The sequence below is a fragment of the Triticum aestivum genome, chromosome 7A (assembly GCF_018294505.1).
Source record: "Triticum aestivum cultivar Chinese Spring chromosome 7A, IWGSC CS RefSeq v2.1, whole genome shotgun sequence".
NCBI classification, from domain to species: domain Eukaryota; kingdom Viridiplantae; phylum Streptophyta; class Magnoliopsida; order Poales; family Poaceae; genus Triticum; species Triticum aestivum.
The window spans coordinates 29,483,987-29,492,600 of NC_057812.1; positions in this window are offsets into that span (position 1 = coordinate 29,483,987).

An 8,614-nucleotide genomic window follows, 5' to 3' on the forward strand; every position below is an offset into this window, starting at 1 on the left:
CTGCAACACTTCAACCAATTGTTGATTATTGTCAACATTGGGAGGATCACTTAGTTGTACAGTTTGTTGCACAATTTTATGGTAAAGATGTAAAACAATTCTAATGTTACCATCAAGTAATCAGTTTTATCTTGATTGTGGAGGTCGCCCATTTTGTAGAAGATTCTCTATTGTATTCACCTTTTGTGCATAAAAATAGATTATGGCTTTTATGATTGACATTCCAGACTCTTATCTTCAGTGCATTTGGACTTTGGAGTCTTGTGGCATATCAGCATTCAGCAGTGTTCAACTCACTTGTGTTCTTAAAACTCATATTATCGACAGATATATATGAAGTTATTGTCATGTGTGCACATACATCCCTAACTGAAATTATCCTAATACGGTAGTTATCTTTCCTTCCAAGTTAGTTCTGGAGTTTTCTGTCTGCACTGAAATATCTCAGGTCTACAATTGGTTTTTGTTTTGTTTTTCCGAGAATGCCTACCATTATTTTAGTTATTGTGTGCATCAATTCTAACTAAATGTTGCAGGAATCAAAACTATCTTCGGTGGTCACATCATTGCTGGGACCTACGGTGAGAAACTAATTGTTGGGGTCTATGATAGCACCAACATGGTCGTGCAGGAGTTGCCTTCTAGGGCCTTGCTAATATACCAGAGCTCTGTTGTTAGCTTAGTCTTTCATTGGGTCACCAAGATCTGTCATGAATTTCTTCATTGATAATAACTAGGCCCTAATGGCACTTACATGGATGATTCCTTTGTTGGCTGCACTGGAGATGGATGAGGTTGTAAAATGAGGGGCTCCTGATGATGATATGCTTGCTGGCTGAATGATCATGTACCATGTCAGTTTGTTCTTACAGATTTCATGTGCCTTTTCTAAGCTTCTTTGTTTTGGTGTGCAAGTATCTTGAAATATAAAGCAACTGGTTGGCCAGGGTTGTCTGCCACTAATAAGAATTTTTATGGACATGCATGTAAAAGAAAAGTAGTGGTTATGAATATAAAACAAATTATAGTACCTTCGTTGTAAATTGTAAGATGTTTTGGATATTTTAATATGGACTACATACACAGTGGACTGAATGAACAAGCACACTAAAATGCGTCGACATACATCCGAATCAGAAAAACACTAGAACATCTTATAATTTGAAACAGAGGGAATATTAAGCAAATGTTCTTCTATTCCTGAGTATTGTTTGTTTGTTGTGGACCTTGCATGGCCTATTGATGTGGTGAAAATTCTCTAATATACCTTCTCCCGTTTACTATATATGCCTGTTTGTTGATTCTGTAATAATATATGCTAAAGGTGCACGGTACAGCTAATATTTCTTTTTTCTTTTTATCTTCTGCCCATGATGATATGCAGGCATACATAGGGTAAGGTGTCACCTTAAATGGAAGCTAAGCGCAAGGTCATATTTTTTGTAATATAAAAATAAGCCAATACAAACTATTCAAATAAATAAATAAAACCAGGACACTTGCTTTGTGGATTACAAGATGATTATACAACTATCTCTGTGTCGTAAAAATATCTTTATGCCTAAACTTATTATTATGAGGCAGTGTACAAGCATTGTTTCTGGACGCCAATATCTCTCAAGCCATATGAGATTTGAGCAAGAGCATGTTAGGCCAATATCTCTCATGGATTGGGCTCTTTCAGTGATGGGTTTTTAGGGCTATGGAAGAGCAATTCTATGACCATATGGTCAAACAACGAAGGAGTACAAGGGGGTGATCACGTGTCCGCGATGGCGGCGAGACAACTCGCGAGGTTGGATTTGTGTAGGCGTGCAGTAAGGATGGTGAGCAACAAGTAAAATTGATGATCCGTGGCAACGCACGGGTATTTAGCTAGTGCAAATAACATGATAACTCACACATCGCAGACTTGATAACTTATGTACCTGATCCTGGTAAATATGGCGAGTGTGGCGAGGGGGGTGATGCCCCGCTAATTTCTGTGTAAATAACATGATAATAAAAACATACAAAATTGATCACTCCCATACAAACGCCACTGTAACTTTTGACCTGAAACTTTTTTGTTGAAAAACATACATCCAATAATTTCTGTGTAAATAACATGATGATGTATCATCGCAGACTTGATAACTAATATTTTACATTTAAACACCATGGTGTCTTTCATTCAAGGGAAAAAAGTTTTTAAAACATTTCACCGGTAATTTCTATGTTAAATTACCATACTTCCCCATGCTTTTAACTTTCTCGTACTGTAGTTACCAGCCTTATCATGGTATAGTTATCATGTTGCTCAGACCATAGTTATCACGCTGGTCATTGCCAAAGTTACCAAACCAAACTTTATTTTTTCTTCTGATATGGCAGAAATAAGAAAGGTTCAAATAACATTGTCATTCTACAATAGACAACAACAAAAGGTGGTTTAGTTGGTTATTAGGCTCGATAGGTATTACATAGACCTGGGTTCAAATCCTCTTTCAAGCACTTTTATTTTCTTTTCATATTATGTAGCGAAAAAACAGAAAAAACCACTAGCAATTTACTACGGTGAAAAACCAGAAAAAACTACTAGCAATTTACTAAGGTTTTTGAGAGAAAGAAAAAAATCAGTGAAAGTGAGCGAACGACCAGTCGACTGATCGTTAGCACAGTCCTTATATTTATAGTTCTAAGAGACTTAGCCCCTAAGCAACCTCGGAGTCCTTATAGGATTTGGATTTTCCTTCCTAACAAAACAAACTCAATCTCTTAACTATTTCCTAATCTAACAAGACTCGATAAGACAGCTTGACGGCTGCGGCTGCGGCACTGATGGTGCCCTGCCGGCCCTCCTGGGCCCTTGCTGGATCGTATGTATGACAAAGGGCTTTGCCAAATTTATTAATAAAAGAGAGAGAAAAGATATCTCATGATCAAGAGGTGTCATGCACATATTCTAAAATCATGTGAGGTTGTCACGTACTAACGTGAGGCTATATCTCCACACTATGAGTTATATGCTAAAATTTAATACTATTAAAAAATAATTCATATTGTATATATATGAGCTACACTAGTAGAAAACACGGCTTTGGTTCGGTCCTGGCCAGCCCATTAGTCCCGATTCAGTTATGAACCAGGACCCATGGGGCATATGTCCCGGTTCATGAGCCCAGGAGGCCGGCCGGAGCCTCGTGGGCACTGGTCCCGGTTAGTCTGGACCCATTTGTCCCGGTTCCTGGCACGAACCGGGACCAATGGGCCTCGCTTCTGGCCCACCTACATTTGTCTCGGTTCGTGGCAGAAGAGGGGGCTTTAATCCCGGTTCCAGCCATGAACTGGGACAAATGAGTTGCCTATATATACCTCATCGCCGCCGCAGAGCACTCCACAGTGCTCTATTTTTTCTGGCCGGTAAGGGGAGGGCATTTGGGTGCTCTAGCTCACCTCCTATGAACATGAGGTGTTCGATGAAATGCCCAAGCCACACTAGTTAAGCTTTCTCCTCTTGAAGCTCGACCTCCAAGCTCCATTTTTCCCCGAGATTTTCATAGGTTTAGCGGTCTGTCACGTCATGTCCCCGTCTTCACCGCCGTCGATCTCCCGCGCCGATCTCGTCGCCGGCACCACCGTGATGAGCCTATTTTTCTTATCTTCTTTCTGAAAGAAAAGAATCCTTACTTTAGATAGATACTTGTCTAATTTTCTTACTTTTATTATTGCTTGTCAATGAGAACTATGTATGTACATTGGTTTTAATGTGATGATGAACTTCTATTAATTTGGTCACTTATCTATTTATGATATTTTGTAATGATTTTAGACACACTTAATTATATATAATGCACGCAGATGAACCGGCAATGGATGTATGGTGACAGACAAACCTCTAAATACGTTCAGGGCATGCATAATTTTCTCGAAGTGGCTGACGCAAACAATGCAACACGGCAGGAGAGGACAAGCGCGACAGCTCGCGTGCTCGGTGCAGCGTGCGCTTGCATGCATGTGCCTCTGTGCATGTGTGGCTGCTTGTGTATTGGCTGTGTGCGAGCACAGGAACGCACTACAGATTCGGATTCCAACATGCGTAGAAAAAATACCTTTCACTTCTTTTGATCTCCATCTTTGATTAAAGGAGACTAGTCGACTAGGAGACAAACATACTGAGAGCTTACAGTGCCCGTGTGTCGTGGATTTGTCACGGCAGATGTCCTTAGTGTCAGGACTTAGTCGCGAGGTCAACGCATCTATGTGGTAGCTTGAGAGGGGTTGAGCGGAATCGAGAGACGCAACACAAGACAGGGATTTAGACAGCTTCGGGCCCCGGGAAACATCATCCGGTAAAAACCCTACATGCTGTTTGAGGCTAGGTCTCATTATCATCACGAGGGAGTCGCCGTAAACCGGCTCTCCTCTTTGTGTCTAGCCCTAGATTGTTTCTTGTTGCTTGTAGCTTGTCCTTTCTAACCTGTCCCTCTTTGGGGAGCCCTGCCCCTCCTTATATATGTTGAAGGGGCGGGTTACATATGGAGTCCTATTAGGATAAGGACTAATCTATCTCTAATACAAACCGGATACAAGTCCGGGTCTTCCTTGTAAGGTAAATATTCCTCCTGCCTTTCCTCTTAAACTGGCCCACCATAGTATGAACCGGCCTTCTGGGCCATGGGCCTCGTCATCCATCTGACCCGCCCGCCGGGTTACTGATGAACCGCCAAGACCGGGCGGGTAGCCGGTGAATCATCCAGTCCTGGCCGGTTTATACTCCCGGCCGATTTACGCCACGGGGTATATCCCCGACATTAGCCCCCAGTTTAATTTGGATTTATCCATGTTAAACTGATCCTGTAAAACAAATACAAGAACAAATTTGATAGACTATGCTCCTGGTTAAGAATTCTTGTAAACTGGCATCTGATCATTCTGAAGTCCTTGTCATTTCCTTCTTCTAGAAAATCCGGATCAATAACCAGCTTCATACTCAAATTGTTGATGTTGGCTTCTTATAAAAAATATTGTGAAGAATAATCCACTTGAGTCGGCTTCCAGAGCGCCGGTTTGAAGATGTAGAACTTGCCGGTTTATGATTACCACCATTGTCTGGTTATAAAAACTGATAATTCCGGGTCATGATTGTTCCCAACGCCGGTTTAATCTGGTTTACTCCAAACTGAAAATTTGGAAGATACTTCTCCCTTATATCCATATTACCTGTAGCCCCAAGTCTTGAACAAAACAAAGTTATGGTTTAAGAATTGCTTCAATATCAATACTGCCACTTTTGAAGAAATCCATGTTGTTCATCCCAGTCACTAGTAAAAACTGAACACTCCATGTTATGTAGCCCCCAAGTGCCGGGTTGTCATGCTTGCAGCAACCTGGGACTTGCAATTGTCTTATACTCATAAAAACTTCAACCAGTGTAGCCCCCAAGAGCCGGGTCATTATGCAATAATGAGCAGGGACTTTGTAGGTATAATCATGTAGATTTGAGCAATGATGTGTAGCCCCCAAGGGCCGGCTCAGTAAGATAATATTGAGCTGGGACTTTAATATATATAATTCAATGAAAATAACATCATATGATGTAACCCTCATCATGGGACTTGAATCCACGTCCACAAGGTTAAGAGCCTTGTGCTTTACCAACTGAGCAGTGGACTCTTCAATATAATGAATAAAAAGCTTTGTACCTTCAACTGTTGACAGGAGCAATTGGTAGCCCCCAAGGGCCGATTCATTATAATGTGATGAGTCGGGTCTTCAATAATATGAGCAGAAAATTACTTTGCATTAGCCCCCAAGTGCCATGGTGCATGCTTGCAGCGACATGAGACTTGCATGTAATCTCAATTTGAATAATGTAGCCCCCAAGTGTCGGGTCGTGTGCCTGCAGCGACTCGGAACTATTCCTTCCATTGTAGAATAAATCATATCCTTTGATAAAATAATAACTGTTGCGCTAAAGCGACTTTGAAAACTCAAAAATACCGGTTACTAATAACCATAAAAATCCAGCCATGTTGGCTATTCAAGATAATATAATCCGGTATGAAAAAATTCATCCAATATCATAATGAAAATTCAGCCAAATTTGGCTATTTGAATAATATAACCCAATCATTTATAAGCGCATGATTTCAATGGCGCAATCCAAATATATACTGGCGACGTATAGTCCAAAGCCAGGCCGGTGTAATAAACTCGAATAATTTCCCATCATATACTGGCGACTTATCGTCTTAAAGCCAGGCCGGTTTAATAAACACCGGATAATTTATCATCATGCTTTATTCAACCTGTCTCTGCATACAACAAGTTTAAAGTGTCCTGGCAGTTTACCGCCGGACGGGTCATAATGCCCAACATATAACCCAGGTTTATAACCAAGGCTGCACTTAAGAATAATCAATGAAATATATCATACCTGTGATATTGAATCACATCATTGGTTTACCAATTTTTTGTAGTAAGAGTGATAACCCCAATCTTGAGTAATGATAACTCCTTTCATACTGTGCCGGTTGATGATAAACCGTACCGGATTGTGATAAACACCGGTTTAACCATATATAATACTGGCGACTCGTAGTCAAACCAGACCGGGCTGATAGTCTCCGGATTATAACTTGATCCTGTATTGACAACTTGTAATTGAAAGTCAAGCCGGGTTGATAAACACCGGTTTACTCCATAATAGGATGGTAACAGAAAATCAAACCGGGCAGATGGCCCCCGGATTAGGACTTGACCGTGTTCCGTCAATTTGTAATTGACAGTTGAACCGGATTAAAACGTTGTCGGCTTAAAAAACGCAACAAAAATCAAATAACAGTTATGCAAAAAAAATATGGAAGCAAAGGCAATGATAAGACCATTTGCAAAAAGAGGCTTTACTGAGCCGATCAGATGGTGTTACCATGGTCGGACACGACCAAGCTCCCAATAAGGTGTAGCTATGGTTCAAGTCAGCCAGGTCCCCAAATGATTCGTGGGATATATGCCAGATCAAGAGGCATGGCAATGGTTCGGGTTCGACCAAGCCCCCAAGTGATTTTGTGGCCTTAGGCCGACCAAGAGGCGTGACTGGTTCAGACTTGACCATGTCCCCAAGTGATCTGGTGGCTGTCGCCTATCAAAAGGTGTCGCGTTGGTTCGGACACAACCAAGGCCCCCAGTGATGTTATGGCACTAGGCCGATCAAGAGGCGTGGCTATGGTTCGGATACGACCAAGACCCCAAGTGATGTTGTGGCACTAGGCCGATCAAGAGGCGTGGCTATGGTTCGGATACGACCAAACCCCCAAGTGATCAATAATATGATAAGCCAATAAGCCATGATACCCATGTTTGGACCGCGCATCATGGCAGCAGGTCCTCTTTGGCACCCTTTAACTTTTTGCAAGAGATAAAACCTTCTTGAACCGGGATTTTGAACCGGATATTGAGAGCTTCAAGGATTTGTGGGAGACATCTTTCCCTTGAACCGGATTGTAAACCGGAATCTTCATTGGCAGCCGGAAATTTTCTGATGGCCTTTCAACTCGAACTTGCGAGAAGTTAATTCCTTTTTGAACCGGACATTGTTAAACCGGATTTGGGAGCTTCAGTGAGACTGGCTCCCCTTGAGCCGGATTTTAAACCGGAATCTTTTCTGACGACCCGGAACTTCTTCATTGAGCCGGGATTTTATAATTGTCATATACTTTCTAAACCGGAAATTTTCTGACGGCCTTCAAATAACAGTAGCCCCCGGGACCGGGTTATCTTTCCCTCCATTGTCCTGGGGTTTTTAAATTTGCTGAAACTGGCAAGACTTGTTGCGTCATATCATCGTAGCCCCCGAGTCTCAAGGTGACTCGAAGAGTTGGCTTGAGATTCTCCATATTTGACCGTCATATAAACCGGCATAACTTGTATATCATTGGTGTTGATAGCACGATGTGAATCCACAGAAGGTTGAGGTGACTGCGGCGGGTTATAAATGATCCGGTATGAGCCGTGTCAGCAACTCGGCCAATGGTTCCTTCCAACTGGTGATTTGAAGTTAACCAAACTGTAATGGCGGTGACTTGTGCGCCTGCCCAGTGAACCACCCAGTGCAGATAGCAGTTGATAGTATATGATAATTTGCCTCTATTTTGCTTGAAAGAAAACCGGGCTATCCAAGCTGTGACTTGCTCAAATTCAATAAACAGCTCATGCAGACAGGTGCGGCCCGGTGTGTTGATGTAGACCAGGCCGCGAGAGACGGACAGTAAAGACGACCATAGTATTAGAGGCGGCACTTGCACATAATAATAGTGGCGCGAGCTATATATCCAAGGCACGGCCATATCTTTTGCAGTGAACAATTGCTCCTGCATAAATAATATCGCAAGCCGGTGTAATTACTCTTTTAAAGAAAGAAATATATAATATAAAAATATACTGGATTGATTTCACCGGATATGTTGAGCCGGAATTTATCCGTCGCAGAGTTGATGATCACTGCGGTGAAGCTGAAATCCATGACGGGCGAGTCGGCCATGGGAGCAGACCGATGAATCGGCTACGACATTATCAGTTGGCACGGCCGGGTGAGTCGATCACAGGCGCAGACAGACGAGCCAGCCACGGCATT